This window comes from Lontra canadensis, unplaced genomic scaffold, assembly GCF_010015895.1.
Source record: "Lontra canadensis isolate GAN:19392208 unplaced genomic scaffold, GSC_riverotter_1.0 scaffold6, whole genome shotgun sequence".
NCBI classification, from domain to species: domain Eukaryota; kingdom Metazoa; phylum Chordata; class Mammalia; order Carnivora; family Mustelidae; genus Lontra; species Lontra canadensis.
In genome coordinates this window covers 14607494-14624469 of record NW_022631000.1, presented here as the reverse complement: position 1 = coordinate 14624469, position 16976 = coordinate 14607494, and the positions used below count along the sequence as shown (strand labels likewise).

Genomic DNA, 16976 nt, shown 5'->3' with positions numbered 1-16976 from the left:
TAATATTTTATTTCATTTAATGGACTGATGTCCTCTGGGAATCAGACATGCACTTGATGAGGGAAGTTGGAAGACTTTCTGGTTTTGTTTTATTCTTCCTTTGTAGTTTCTGCCTATTGAATGTTCATAAAATGGGTGCACAGGCCTAGGCACTGGTGGGTATCTGCTAGGGGAAAATATGTGTGAGAGGTGGTGGCTGGTACTAGTTCCAATCACTCATAATGCAATCCAAGACGGGGAGGCAAGGAAATGAATCCCCTTGTACTGGAGATCAGGAACATTCCTCCAGGTTGTACTTTCCTTCTGGATGGAAAAGCCAGATGAAATTGGTTCCTTTGATTTTACCGAAGATAAGCAGTGAGTGTGCCTGCACGTTAAAAAAAAAAAAAAGAAAAAAAAAGATTTTGGCCATGTCCTATTTTGTTTATGTGTTAGCTATTAAATTTAGGATTCTCTCTGTATGGAAAAATCTGGTGCATAAAGATAAAAATCATAGCCAGGAGAGTTTTATCTGGTTTTTAAAGGTCTCAGTGCCTCAATGTGTGTCTCTTTTGCAGCAACTGAGTGATCAAGAGGATTGGGATTATCATGTCTCTGTATCTGTGATGACAAGGGGGCATCTTTAGTTGTCTTATTGTATAATGAGTGAGCTCGTATATACTTTTTAGGTATTTTATCAGTATGCTTCCTGGTTTTTTTTGTTGTTGTTGTTGTTTTGGTTTTTTTTTTTTCTTAAAAGGATCTATAGCTCAGGTAAATTTGTTTGGGGAAAAATAAGGAAAGTTGGTCAGAATACTCTGTTCTTTCACCAGGAAATCATATTCCTAGGTATACGTTTTCTGAGTGTCCCTCTCCATGTGTCATGGCTGAGTTTGGATTCCAGGAATGCAATTCTGTACGTATATACCTGCATCATGTAAAATGCCATACTTTATAATACGATTTGAACATGATTATTCATCTGTAACCAAGCACTTAGGAGTCGTTTTGTATATCCTGAGTTTCAGATGGGCTGCCTGGATTTAAAAGAAAACTTAGAATTCTATAGCTAGAGCGTTTTCTTGGTTGTCAAAAAGAGTTGGAGGTGTGTATTATAAAAGAAATAGAGGAAAATGTCTTCAAGTAAAATATCTTCAAACTTTTTTTTCTGCCTGTTTCTCAGAATAGCTTCCGTTTTCATTTTCGGTGGGTTTTTACACTCTCTGAATCATACTTAGGGCAGAATTGACCTTTCAGCGTCCGATGGCTGCCAACTGATTCAGGTCAGCCCTCCTTTTCAGTTGTAACCAGGACCTTGGAAAACATATAGGCTACTTCGAGTTTTCCTTTGGTGATGTGGGATCCAGGCTTCGAAGGGCCGACAGGCCTAAACTTTCTGTTCCCAAGGCATCCAAGAAGCCAGGGAGAGTTTTAAACAGTTTCTAACTCTTCAGAAATCCTTCGTAACACTTTCAACCTCACTTCTCCTCCCCGTTGGCAGTAGTAAGAGATATTTTTAAATGTTGCCACAAGAACCTTAGCCACTGACTTACCTTCCCAAGCAGAATTACTCTAGCTGTGCCTTGCAAATAGTAGCCCCTTCATAAATATTTTACCACGTTTTTGTGAGCTGGTGAGGGGCCTTCCATAGCCATTCCTTCACAGTGCTTATGCAGGTGAGCAGCAAACCTTGAGAGGAAGGAAGGGTAAGATGAAATCTGATACAGTTCTCTTCAGGTCCCAGCGATGGACAGATCACCCCATTTTATAAGAAAGCCCTTATTATCCTGTCTCTGTCTTTATAAAAGTAGCAAATAGCAGAAGGCAATTGTATGTTTCCTAGAGGTCTTTTTCAGTGGTCAGTGCTGCATGGAACAGTAGATCATTTAAAACATAATTTTTGGCAAGCTACTTTGGTGGTCCTCATTAAGTGCCATAGGCAGATGTGTTGGGAGCTTCGGATTCTGGGTTTCAAACACATTCTTCTTGCCCTGTGCCATAGGTCCTTTGAATCTTGGCTTTTCTCGTTTTCCCTGGACAATTGTGTTTCAGGCTCCTTTTATTTATATAAGTGTCAGGATGAAGACCATAGACAAATTTTTATAAAGTTCTTCCTTTACGTAGAGTTTCACTACTTTTAGTTACAATAATTCCAGATCTTTCTAAATCAGTTTTTACTTTAGTTAGTTATGCTGGTTGTTTTCAAGGCTCCTTTCTGGTGATGATATTGAGGGTGGGAGGTGATCTCTGGTAAACCACCTATGGCTTCTAAATTATAAAAGCAGTGAAAAGACAAGCATGTGGAATCATTGATAGACTGCTGCTCGTTAGGCAAGCAGATTTTAAAATGCAGATTATATAATATTGGGGGATTTTGTTGCTCCACAGTAGAAGCTTTTTAAATGTTAATTTGGGGTTTGTTTTGTTGCTCTGTGACTTAGCATAAAAGGTTTTGGTTTTAAAAGGTTTCAGTTCAGTCGTTCCATTTGTCTTACAGGACTTGGAATTTAATACTATACATTTATTTATACTCATGAAGGAGAATAAGGCCAGTAACTCACAACTCATGAAACCAAGGGTAAATAATCCATAACTCGTTCTCCCACTATTGCCACAATATTTATATCCAGAACACAAGTAACAAACAACCAAAAACAAGAAGAAACCAGTTTGTTTTTATTTACAAAAATGTTTAATCAAAAGTACAGTAAAGTTCAAATGGAGCTGCAAATCCTGGTGGTTCACAATGGTTTGATTTATTTTTTCAAACAGACCATGGATAATTAACCATAAAACATAACTTTCCCAATACAAGTTACAGTGAATTGCAAAAATGGGCAGCAAGTCATCCACAACTGGTTGCAACTGGTTCGAGCCCTTAAAGCTGAGCCCGCAGACAGCTGCACACACCCCTTTCCCAGCGTACACTTGTATGTCCTTCCCAAAAAGAAGTCTCCTTTACTGTCTGTGTAGTATCACTGAGTCAGCATCCCAAGGTGAGAAGCAGATGGGTTTTTCCCCCATGATCATCGTGTTGTCATGCATTTATTAAATGCCCAGCATTTATGATATTCTTTTCATTTCAGAATGTTTCGCCATCACTAACTGGATATTCCTCACAACTTTGCTGTCCGGTGAGTAACTTCTGTTATCCCTAAATGGCAGTCTACAATATTGAGGTACCAAGAAGTCAAGTGTGTTTCTCCCAGACTCTGAAAGAATTCAATGTAAAGGCTGTCATGTGTCCATCACCTCAAATACTAAATTTGAATAGAACTTATTTTGACATTGGTGGAAGGTACAGATTTTATATCCAGTTTGTTTGTTTGAAATACCATCATTTAAAATGATTAGAAACATGATCCCAAGAGCCTCTGATCACAGATTTTAACAAACATTTCATGATGATTTTGCCACCCAGAGGTAGAAGTATTCAAAGGACTTGTTTGGCAGGCTCTCTGGGGATACAGATTTCCAAAGGAGATGCCTGAATGGACAGAGAGGATGATGTGGTGAGGTTGGAAACTAATGTTTCCCACGTGGAACATTGGATGCTTTGGCATTAAACAAACAAAAACAGAGCCTTCCGAATACATTTTGTGGTACTTTGAACTAGTTATTATTATTCTACGATACACTAAAAATTTGAAATGTATTTTCTTCATTTGAATCAATCTTAAAATCAGATATGATTGCTCTTGTTTACACCCACAAATGGAAGGGGAAGTGTCCTTTAGGAACATGAATACAGATAGCCACTTCTTTTTTGAGCCAAGAGGACCAAGACCAGAGCTGTGAGTAAGATTAGCTTTGAAAGCTTTGAGGGTGTGTGTGTCTTTTAGTGGAAACTGGTGAAGTTTCAAAAAGGTTGGTATCCTATATGGCCTTCTAGAATTCTTGAGATTTCAGTGGCTGGGAGGAGAGTGCAGGTTGGGACTAAGGGTGTACTCGTAAAGCATCTTCAAGTCAGAAAGAGCCTAAAAGAGCTTAGCGTTTGCTAGAGGTTGGCGGGCGTTGAAATGTCCTGGCAAGTGTACTGAAGAGGGAGGAGGACCAGAGGGGGTGACTTGCCTGGCATCTGATGATATTCTGCCTGGCTCCAGCCAGACTTATTTAGTCATGAACATCATATTCATCCAAACCTTTAAAAGTTATACTCTTGACTTCACTTTATATGAATGTGCATAAAATGAGGAAAATAATCTCTTGGAGTAATAAAGATAGCTCTCTAGTGGGGACTTTCCATATCTACTGCACATAATCCATAGTTGTCTCTGTATTTTTGTTTCTCATTCTGTTGCACATCTACCTCTGTCTCTCTGAACATACCCATCTTACCAGTGAAGGCCTCCAGCCTTTAGGATTATAACCACTCCCACCCCCCACCCCACTCCCACGGTTTATTTCTTATGCTGACCAAAAAAGAACTCCTATAAGTGAGCGTCAGGTGTCAAGGGACAGGCTTACTTGGTAACTTAAATCTGTTGCTCCCATTGCTTTCATCACAAAAGGATCTCATCAAAAAATGGCCTGAATTTCACTCTTTCTGGCTTGCAGAGAAACTGGTTCCTCCCCTATTTCTGTCCAACACACAGAAAGCTCTTTATGTTTCTATGATCAGATAAAAATCTGTATTGACATTTCTTTTCCTGTGGGTGTATTTCACTTCTAGGTATGAAGATTTAAAGTATCTGGGCAAAGCTGTGTGTTTGCAGTTTCTCTGTTTTAGTGAAAAGCTCCTTGGGAGAGGAGAGCACATCTTATCCACTAATGAATAAAAATTTATTTTCATTTGAAAATGATACATGCTCATTAAAAATAATTTGGAAAAGCACATAGGAGTAAAATGAAGAAAAATACAAGTAATTATTTCCATAATTTAAATCCAATCATTAATAACCATTGATGTATTTCTTTATTCTTGTTTTCCCCTGAGGATATATTTTTTAAAAAACACATTGTAAACATACTTTGTACATAATTTTCTGTCCTGCTTTCAAAATTTAACCTAAGAATTTTACATGTAATTACATGGTTCCTATGAACATCATCTTACATAAGTATATATGATTCCTGAAGAGGAATCACTTATTTAATCTAAATATACAACAAGAGTATTGTGGGGTTATTTTGTTTTGTTTTGTTTCACTTTTTATGCCCCCACAATGTCTTGCATATAAAGAGTAAATGAATCAATCAATAATGACTAGAGGAGTGAAAGTTCAAATCAGTATATACTTTTGAATTTTTTGTTATGAAATCTTCCAAATACGTGAACATAGACACACTACTCCAGTGAGCTCCCATGGACCCATCCCCAGGCTGGCCTGCCATTTCCTATGCTGCTACCATATCATTTTGAAGCAAACCCCAGACATCATAGCATTTAGTCCATCGAGATTTTAGGCCCATAAGGACTTTTTCACATGTTCATGATACAAACATTTAGATAATAATTCTAATCATTGTATACAGGAGTATTTTTCTTCTGAGTATGCTGCCATTGTATTTCTTAAAATGTTACAATTGATCATAAAGTCCCGTCAGAGTGTTTCATAATATTCTTAGGTACACCTGTTATCCAAAGGGCAATTCAGTTGACCAGAGAGACATTTGATAGATTTGGCTAGGCTTCTTGGGGGATCTTTTTTTGGGGCACTATTCTTACTTGATTCAGAATGATGATTTGCTGCTAGTTTTATCATTATGGGATATATGCTGTTTATATACAATTCTGTATGGGAGGTAAAAGGAAACCAGAGTGTTCTGACTACTTTAGAAGCCCAGTGTGGCTGCAGCTTACCCATAGTGGATAAATATGGCCGATCTACTTAAACCAAACATAACACTGGATTTAAAAGCATCATTTTTTAAAAGATTTATTGGCAGAAAGAAAAGGTTTCTTCCTAAAGGGGCACTTACAAAGTCTGAAAGGGAGGAATTATATATTAATAGTCTGAATAATTAAAAAAAGAAAAGCACTGTTTGGGGAAGTGAGGGTCAAAAGAGACAGTATATTGTTGAACAAAGGGCACTCCCTATGTGCTTGTAAGTATTGCTCTAGTTTGCTCTGAGAATATTTAAAGAACCTGGTTTTCTATGGCTAGACTAGATCCTTTGCACACAGAGCTCCGCAGATGAAGAGAGCTCTGTGCAAATTGTGCTCTCTGTAGAGAACCTAGTAGTTAGGGTTTAGTCTTGTCTCGCTGTCTTTGAATTGCAGTCAGTGATGGTTCAGTAGTAGTGTGTTGTCCAAAAGGTGTATTCCACTGCTCAGAAATTCAGGATGTGAGTAACTATGTAACATACCACATCAGTATAAACTGGATTTATGTGTTACTCAGGTCTATTTAATCTTAGGAGCATATTTTCCATTGGCCTCGAAAGTGAGTAGCTAGAATATTGATGTGCCTAACCCTTGGGGAAGAAGAAGGGGGAAAAAAAGTGCTCTTCACTACACTAAATCTCTACAAAAATATGAGGGCTTACAGTATGGACACATACAAAGTATTTTCAGCCAAAGTTGGTAGAGGGAAGCACATGGAGGAAAAAGAAAAGAAATAACATAAGCAATAAACTATCCCAAGCAAACAGAAAGCATCTGTAAAATTTGCCAGACTAGATGGTATAAACAATACAAACTTTTTTTTCTTCCCATTTCATTTTTTCCCTCTCAGCCTTCTGATCCTATTTCTCCTTTACCCTGGCTTGGTGTTACCACTATTAAAATGCCCTGAAAAGGTCAGGTAAGGATCTAATGGCTTGACATTGAGATAGGCATTCCAAGGAAAGATAGGTGGGTTCTAGCCACTAACTATTTTTTTCGTTTTTTTTTATTTTGTATATTTATTTTATCATTCATTTATAGACAGAAATGTCCAATAACAAGTTCTATAATTTAAATATATATTTTATGCCACTTTTTAAAGCTGCAAGGATATTTTACCATATCCCATAACACCCATAATTTAAAACAGCTAACCTTTTCATCATTATTTTTAAGATTGATATTAACAATACAGCAACTGAAATAAAGGTATAAGTCTTTATCTCTTCCTGCATCCTGTTATCATACATGTTAATTATGTAACTCATGACATATAAACCAGAAACAAACTGCCTTTTAAAGATAAACATAAGTTTACCCTTGGTTCTTTCTAGCTAATGTATTATATATTATACCCAAGTGATCCATCAATGCCTCATTCTGATAATAGCTATAATAATAATAATTATTATTAACGATAGTGTTTGCTTCTTGGTATATGTGTGTGGGGTTTCCTTATGTTCTGCCTTTGGGTCTGGTATTTGCTCAATTGTTATTATTTGGGACCATATCTATCCTCAAGCTATAAAACATTTCTTGGAATAAAATAGTATTCCATATCCTCTACTTCCTCTCCCTAGATAAGTTCAGAATCATCATTGGGTGATTCTGCTTATACAGGGCAGGGAATCCTTTGTAAATGCCTGCATCAAGCCAGGATTTTCATTTTAGACCAAAGACATAGATAGTTGCAAAAGAAAAAAAAATGGTTTATTTATATGATCAGATCCATGTTTCACAAAGGTGGCATATTTTCTGGACAAATGTTATTGGATGTGTAATACATCATCATATGCAATTACCATCAGGATAGGAGTTACAGCATTCTCTTAGTGAGATCACTAGGGTGATCCTGCTTTACCTGGAGTGGCAAGGAAGATTGAAAACCCCATGCAAGACAGACACTCAAGATGTTTTTCCAGCCAGCTCAGTCCTTTTACATTGGAAATGCTGAAGAAAAGTCTTAACTTTTTCTTCCTTCATTAAAGATGACTCAAAGCCTCTTATACAGACAACTTACTTGGGAGATGGTCTTCTCTTTGGGGGACTGCTCAATTTGTAAACCATGCTAAGGTCCACAGAGAATTAATTCTGTTTGTTCTATCCTACACTGTGAGATATTCTTGACATGCTGTTGATAAATATTTTTTGGTCAAAAGTAATTTGCTTTCTGGTTTTTGAGGGCCACTCCGTGAATCAACCTAATGTATTTGTGGTGTGGGGAACTGTAACCTCTGAACACTAAGTTTAAAGACTTTTATAATTAATTATTTAAAGACATTTTAGACCTTAACTCTCTCTCTGTCCATGAGCAAGTTGATTGGTTAATCACGTCTTGTTTATTTTTAATGTTATTGCTTTACACATTGTGCATGAAAAAGGAAAGAAAAGAGCTGTTTATAAGAGCTCATTATAATGGCAAAATTATACTTTCTCTAACTTTTCTTATTTTCTTTTTGATTATATCAAGACCTGCACTCTAAGAAGTATGTTTCAGTTTTCCTAGTACATGACAGAGGAGAAAGATAAATCCAGTTCTATAAAGTGGTGTCAAGCGTAACTTGGCACAACAGCAAATACCAATAGTTCGTTCAGACCCTAGTCCTCCACTCATGGAGGACTTTGATTTCTGGCCATCCTTTGACAAAGATCCAGGGCAAGGAAGAGACTCTTGGAGGTCTCATCTTTTAGGAGGAAATGACAATTCTAGTGCATTTTTAGGAGCCTGAGTTATTTCTGAGACGGCGTATCTAGCCCTTGGTAGAATCAGAACTCAGGTTTTCGATCAAATAAAAAACCCAGGGGCTGAGTCCTTAAGATTTTCTCCAGATTATTGTTTGAACAAACTTTTGCGGTTGCTTACTGTGTGACAAGTAAATGTCTCCCTCCCTCCCTTCCTTCCTTCCTTCCTTCCTCTTCCTACCTCTCTCTCTCACCTTCTAACTCCTTTAATTTTTTTTCTTTCTTTAAGCAAGGAGAAATCTCCTTATAGATTGCTAAGGACCCTGTGCATATTTGCATGTAACCAAAGATTCTGTCCCTTCTAGGAACTCTGGTTGTCAACTGGTGATCTTGCCTTTGTCTTTTCTTATAGTTCTGCCTGTGGCGCCTGTCACTAGCAGTCAAATAAGGACAATTTTACCATTCTCTCCTGCTGCTCTAATTTTTTTAGTGCCGGTACATGAATTTGTTATTCTTTATAATTCCCTTTGAAGTTGGAAATCCAAGGGGAATCTAAAACCGACCAGATGTTTCTGCTGCTGGAGAGGGAAGAGAGTAGGATTAAGTTTAACAAAAACTTGGTCTTTCGGAAGAAAAATCATTTCAGCTGGAAATCATCTTTAAATGCACTCATTTGCTACATATCTGTTAGTTAATTTACATTTACTAGTCCTTTGTAGACAATATCGTCTGTCAATTTACCCAGGAAAATTCATAAATTTTGTGAACAAATAGATTCATGCTGTGGTTTGCGCAGGCCTAACGTCCTTTTTGGAGTTTTAGTTCTTGCTATGGCTCTACATATTCCCCTCCCGTGCTTTACGGTGAGGGCTGTCTGTTGTTGTGGTTGTTGATGTTGCTGAAGGATCCCCATCATGTCACATTAGGCGGGGAAGCCAGTTCGGCAAACTTTTGCAGGAGGGTGAGGTCAGTGCAGCCTGCGGTTAGGGAGGGAAGGAAAGGAGATTTGCCAAAATGCTTCGCCTTTCTTTATGCAGAACTTCATCCCCTTTAGGGATGCGTAGATCAAAACAAGAATAAGACTGATGAAGACCTTCAGGGTAAAAAAGGAAAGTTTTGTCGTCCCTCAAGGATTCAGCTGATGTTGCAGACAGCATGAATAAACAGATTGAGAGATGAAAAATGGGAGAGAAAGTGAAGTATGTGAGAGCAGAAGAGAGAAAAGGGCATCCGTGAATTGGCATTTGAGGGCCCTCTCCCACGAGGTGTCCGGGGATTCAGGAGCCTGCACAAGAGGGCAGAATGGTTAAAAAATCAAATTGGAGGAGAGTCTTAGAAACCAATCAGAATGTTTTGCTGGTTTGGTTAGCACTTCACAAAGCATTGGATCGCAGAGATGCATTTTTATTTGCTGGCTTCCTGCACAGCATCTGTCACGCTTGCTCCTTACGTTGCTGTCAGGATTTCCTCGGTTTCCCTAGGTTTCCAGGGGGACAGAGAGCCCTGCGGATAACTGCTTGAAACCCCTTACCATGTGCAGTGGACTAGACGTTTGGAAACAATTTCCATACCTCAAGAGGGACAAATACTCACAACTCATAGTTTCTATTGCCCCAGTCTGTCTTCATTTTAAATAGAAAATCAGAGTCCTCAGTAATTGTATTAAGCTTCTTAAGCAGCACATATCAATTGCCTATACCATTTTAAGCATTTTTTCAGCCTCTCAAAAGAGAGTAGGGGAAGAGACAGAGAGAAATCACTTAGCAGCTGATTCACTTATTTTAAGCAGCTTTCCCCATTTTAAAATATAAAAAATTCAGGTCTTGGAACATTGGATGATTTGAATGTTCTGTAAGGATTTGAAAAAGGATTTTTAAAATATCATATGTTCTACACTCAGGGACCGGAATTTTCAATTTAGTTCTAAAAACAAAACAAAGCAAAACAGGTTGAAATGAGGGAGTTTCAACCTAAACAGTTTCTCCTCTTTCTTTTCATTTATTATTACTAATTATTATTAGTAGTAGTAGTAGTCAGATGGTATGAAAAGCATTTATGTTGGTCTCACTGCTGTGACAGAGCTTAACCTAATAATTCAAGACTTGGAACTTAGTGTTTCAATAGAGGAAACACTGTTTGAGGTATTTTCCATTCAAACCAGCATCAAAAGTTTTTAATTAACACCATCAGAAATTAATGGGCTACAGGCAGGACAGGGTTCCTCCAGACCCAACTACCAGGAGCAAGACAGCAAGAGGGACCCATTGTGCGTGTTTTTATTTTATAATGCATTTTTATTTACTTGTGGAAGCAGAGTCCCAGCTGCACGTCATGTGCAGAGCCACAAGAGCGAAACCTGCTAGGGCTGCTTCACTCCAGCAGTTTCATTTTGCTCACTGCTTATTGTCCTGAGTTCTTTGTGATTGTAATTGGTTAGAAAGTTTGAAATTAGCAAGTCCTTGTCAGCCTCTGAAAGCTTTGAAATCATGAGGCTCCATACAGCTATCAGCCGGCTGAAGCCTAATCGCCTGTTGGGTTGAAGAGCCCCAGAGGGGTGAGCGCCCCTCCTCAGGCTTTGCCCCAGTCACAGTCCCCCAGGGGACTGGAGCTCTGTGTGTTGGACGATGGCTTTGTTTGAAGTCCTTTCCTTTCTGTCACTGAAGCCGCTTTGGGGATGAACGCGTGGTGGGCCTGACTAATGGGGGTGGGGAGAGTGAGCGCAAATGGGAGAGAGGGTGAAGTAAAGCATCAAGGGAATCAGGAGGAAGGAAAAGCAGGAAAGGCATGAAAGAAAAAGGAAGCAGGATATAAGATGGAAAGAGCTTTGTAAATATTGACGTTTGGTTTCTGTGCAACTGGATTTGATGTCTTGGGATGGAACTCACTGACAGAGCCTAAATGGTCCCTGGAGTTTTCCTTTTCTCTTTCAGAATTTTTTTAAAGACTAGCCCACTCATTGTCAGAGGGAAGCCATATATGTTCATATAAGGGACCATAACCCACCTACTACCACCACCACATTTTCTAGGGATTAAGAATCCAGTTCCTTCTTTTATACATTATAATAGAAGAATGTGGGGTCTATCAGTTCTTCTCCTGTGACCACGAAAGTATCTATTGTTCAACCTTGGGCTCTGGGCCCCCAAACCAAAATTCCCCAGAAGATTCCTACACTGCTTGGTGAATTGCAAAATAAATTCACCTTCACCCATAAAGCAACGCAGAAACTGCTTGGGCAGGGTTACCTAAAGTGGATCTTGTCAGCAATGTTGAAATGTTTATAGAAGCTTAAAGGTCTGAATAACTTCCTGTAAACCTTCTCATTTATGTTCAAAGCCTTCAAGCCTAATACATTTAGGTGCAGTTTTTAACCTTTACCCATTTCTCCTCTGCTTTAATACAAAACAAAACAAAAATGCAAGCCAAATACAACAGCGTAGATATTACTGCCATGAATTCAGAATGTCAGGAAGTTTTTCAATAGGCCTGTCATGACAAAATGATGCAAAAATGTATCACCATTTTTGGAAATCTTCTTGGAGCAGTTCAAAGATTTCTTCCCTGAAACACAGGGAGATCAATACATAGCACCTTCTAGGGGATAATTGGTGAATAAGTGTCAGAATTTTCACAAGAACTGCTGAGTCCAATCTTGACATCCTAGCCAGAGAATCAGGTAAGCCGATTAGCAAATCATCATTTTTCTGTTTCTTACCTGAGTAGTTTCAGAATTTACTGTTGCCAAGTTTGAGTTCTTACAGGAGTCAGAGGCACTTTATGTGGAATATAATTAGTAAAAAGATGTCATTCTAACCTTCCCCAGACCATCCTTTAGGGGCTGCTAGATCAGACTGCAATATATTATGCCCCACTCCCCAGAAGTCTTTGTAGGCTACTCGGGCAGATGTGTCTAACACTTATCTCAGCCCCTCAGCTCACCTCTGATTTCAGCTCCACTTGAAGCAGTTCTGTGTTAGCCCAGAGTCCCACCTCAGGAGTGCTTTTCCCAGGACCTTTTCCATGGCTGGGGGAGCTCAAGAAACCTACACTAGATAGGGGAAAGCGTGGGCGGCGGGGGGGGGGGGGGGGCAGGGTTAGCCACTTATTGCCCTGGAGCAACTCTCAACCAAAGAAGGAACATAACTGGAGAAAAAAATGTTCCGGCCTCTGTTTCTTTCAAACCCATACCTTGGATACCTCTGGAGACATTAGGATAGGTCTCAGAGATGCTGGTTGAATTATGCTCCGGTTGATACACTGGTGGCTGGCCCCTTTGACACATTTTCATCATTGCCTTGTCCTCTGCTCTGACTCACTGAGTCCCCTAAGGGACTCACTCACCACTCCTTCATGCCTGCCTCTAAGATCACCTTCCGAATTACAACCTGTACCCAGGTCCTTGTTGCAGACTCTTCTTTGGAAGGAACCCAAAATGAGACAGGTACCCAGATTGTTTGTTTGTTTGTTTGTTTGTTTTAATTAGTCAGTTCACAGCCCCTTCTTCTCTGCTGTCTGCTACCTCCAGTGAATTACTGCCCATTCATATCCTGGTTCCCAAAGTCCAACAGAAGCCCAGTTGGTCACATCAGTACTGGTTAACACCTAAAGAGACATTGTTTTATACACCTGTGGTCTCTTGTATCTAGCACTGTCTTGACATATAGTAAATGCTCAATTAATGTTTGTCAGATGAATGAATAATTCATAATTTATACTAGTGACTTCTATTGTCGGTAATAAGAAACACTCATGAGTTTCAATCAAGCATGAGATGCATTACAATAGATTTGTTATGAATAATAAACTTCGGGAGTATATGTATTTGATTTACTCTTTTAAAAATTAAATTGCAACAAACACAAGATTGTTCCTATAATGAAGTTTTACTCATATACTTGTGTTTTCTAACATGCTTTATTAAGTGGGAGCCGATGGTAATGTTTTAGTTTGTGCTCCAGAAGTTGCAAATAACTCAAGGTAAATCCATGAGAATGTGTTAGAATCTAAATATCATCTTTCTTGTACATCAAGGTGGAGAAAAAAAACGTTGAGGACTTCAGGATCAAACAGTAGGAATGGTGGCAAGACCTGCTACCAATTGAAGTATCTGGTCAAACTCAACAAGCTTTTGAATGACTCTTGTTTAGGGATATTTATTGCTACCATCATGTGAATCCAGTCTAGAATGAGACATGGTGAAGTCTTCTTGGTGCCTGTTTTCTAGGCAGAAATGCAGATCCACTATATCTATAATCAGCACCAGGGAAGAGTCCATCTTCTGTGAGAGAAATTAATGAGGCCCCAGAACACAAACAACGAGATGGAAAGTTTGAAACTCTCTTCCTGCTTCTCAATGTCCAATTTTAAAGCTATTTCCAGGGTGTGGTGACCAAGAAGATCACCCTACCACCACAAACCTCCTCTTTATTACCCAATGACCCAGTCCGGACTAAAGAAGGCAAAGGATGAAGAAAACTCCAGGAAAAGGCATCTCAGTTTTCCAAGTAGTGTATCTTGTCCACGTGGGAGTACCAAAGGACCTGATGTTTCATGTTAGCTATGTTCCCGTGGAAAAAAATATTTTCTTCCCTACTTTTAGAAAAAATTTTAAGTTTTTTTTTTTTTAATTTTAAGGTTTTATTCTTAGAAGATAAACTATTGGCAGTTCCTAAATTTGTCTCAAAAAAGAAAACAAGTATCTGTCTCAGGAAGAAATAGTGTTTCCCATTTACTTTATTAACATCCACTGTGATACCTGGATATGTCTAAAGTTTTAAACATTTAAAAACATATTCTTCAAGGAAACTATCTCATCTGCTATTTCCTAAAGTGGCTTTCTTGAAATTTATACTGTACCTTACAGTATAATTTTCTAAATATTCTCATCTTTTCTGTAGTGGTTATTGATCTGCTGCACAGGAAACCCCTTTACACACTCATTTTCCAGAAAATATCAGCTCAGTTATGAAAGATCTGAAATGAGGCTCAGAAACAGTGATGGTGATTGGTGATACTATTTGTGTTCTGTAGAGTTTTTGGTTGTATACAGTGTATAGTTTGCCAACTTCTGTGTGATGGGTATGGATCCCCTCAGGGAGGGCCTAGCGACAGCTGGAGCCCAAGGGTTACTCATATATAGCTCAGCAGAGCCTCCTCTAAAGCCCCAAATCTCTCCTAGTTTATCCCAGTGAATAAGACAATATTACCCTTTTCTTTCTTTTTTTTTTAAGAGTTATTGCTTATTTTAGGGAGAAAGAGCACAAGTGGGAGGGCAGAGGGAGAGAGAGGCAGAGAGAAAGGGAGAGTCAAGCAGACTCCACACTCAGTGTGGAGCCCCACGTGGGGCTTGATCTCATGACCCTGAGCCAAAACCAAGAGTTAGATGCTTAACTGAGTGAGCCACCCATGAACCCCTACCCTTTTCTATGTATGCCATGACCTGAAAAAATTTGAGAAGTACTAGTGTTATGGACTGAACGTTGTGTCCTCTCAAAATTCATATGTAGTAGCAGGTGGGGCCTTTGGGAAGTAATTAGGTTTAGATGAAGTTATGAGTGTGGACCCTCCATACTGGGATTAGTGCCCTTATGAGAAGAGGAGGAAGGGGAAGAAGCACCAGAGCTTCCCCTCTGCGAGGACTGGTAAGAAGGTGGCTATCTGCAAGCCAGAAGGAGGCCCCCTCATCAGCATCTTGATCTTGGGCTTCTCATCCTCCAGAACTGAGAGAAATAAATTTCTGTTGTTTAAGCTAACAAGTCTATGGTATCTTATTATGGCAGCCTGAGCCAACTAAGACAACTAATCTAGTAGATTTTAGTAGAGTAGATGAAGTATCAAAAAGAGAAAATAGAGAAATAAAGACACGTTTGCTGTTAGAAAACTACATTTCAGAAAGTGAACATATATGTAGGGTTTTTCTATAAGTGAGTGCTGCAAGGCCATTAGTTTATCAGTATATATGTAAGGGACAGAGAGTATCTGTGTTCCTACAGAATGCCCTGGGATGCCACATTCACACTGCTTGAGTGGGATTCTAGTACTAGTCATTAGCAGGCATGCACACGTATGTGTATGTGTGTATGTGTGTGTATACATACACACACATACATACATACATATGACTGGGAATCTATACTCACAATTAACATGAGGGCTGTCCTTTTATTTGTTTGCAAGGCCCATTTCCTTTGACTCTTCTGTCTCTTATGTAAATTATTTCATTATAAGATAAACAGTTGAAATTATTTCCATTTTTAGTTGCATACTGTTCCAGACTGTCTTCCCTGTTTGTGGCTATTTCCTCCATATGACTACCACTATCTGTCTTCTCTGCCTTTGCTACTCACAGTATAGTAGTATTAGTAATATCAGTACCTCCTAGGAACTTGTTTGAAATACAGAATCTGAGGCCTCACTCCAGACCTACTGAATGAGAATATGCATTTTAATAAGATCCCAGATGTTTTTTTTCTGTGCAGTGAAATATGAGAAGCACATATATGGCTAACTAAAAAGCATAGTAGCATAGTAGCTTCTCCACTTATGAACTTGCAACTGACAACTTTTCCTCATGTATTTGTGAATACATATGCTATCTATAGTGGGAGGTTTTCTACACTTGTGAGATATATAGAATGATAGGGAGATAGGGAGAGAGACACAGTAGATGTATACCATATATATATATATATATATATATATATATATATAATATATACTATATAGAGACAGATATAGATATATGTATAATACAAAACCTGCCACCATGGATTACATTTATGGTGTTTGTATTAGTTTGCTATTGCTGTGATAATGCTACATAAGGTCTATGTGGAGTCTGAGAAGCTCACTTTCAGGCTGCATTTCGGTTCATAACTTCTCCATATGCTTCTTATTCTGGGACTCAGGGTGAAGACACCAGATACTTGAGACAAAGTTTCCTGATTGCACATTCCATGGGCATAAGAAGCCAAGCCAAATAGCTACTCATAGCATTTCTGCCAACATTCCATTGGTCATAGCAGGTGACTTGACCAAACTCAAAGCTAGGGGACAGAGTTATAGTCTGTTCCCCACATTAACAAACACTACTGAGAGTTATAGTAAAATCATGTGGTATGTGTGGATGTATAGTTCTATTATAGAAAGAGTGTGAAGAATTAGAGAAAATCAGTCTTCCATATATAGTGTCAGTTTAGACTCAGGGGAAAAAAATGGCTTACACAGTTACATAAGCAACTTAAGAAGCCTGGTGTGCTAGGACACGTGTGTGTGTGTGTGTGTGTGTGTGTGTGTTCATAGAACATTTGCACTCACAGCACCTCTAACCACCCTCCAGAGGGTCTTCTTCACAAGTTACTTTTATTTTTTTTAAAGATTTTATTTATTTATTTGACACAGAGAGAGAGATCACAAGTAGGCAGAGAGGCAGGCAGAAGGAGAGGGGGAAGCAGGCTCCCTGCCAAGCAGAGAGCCAGATGCAGGGCTC

General features: G+C 38.9%; 1 protein-coding gene across 4 annotated transcripts in view; it reads left to right on the top strand.

Moving 5' to 3' along the window:
* The window catches only part of ZBTB20 (zinc finger and BTB domain containing 20), a 770594-nt gene that overhangs the window by 417370 nt on the left and 336248 nt on the right, over positions 1-16976 (top strand). For all 4 annotated transcript variants that reach the window (XM_032852271.1, XM_032852263.1, XM_032852264.1 and 1 more), the window contains one exon: positions 3066-3113. The gene's annotated coding sequence lies outside the window, so the exon portion shown is untranslated. The remainder of the gene's footprint in view (positions 1-3065; positions 3114-16976) is intronic.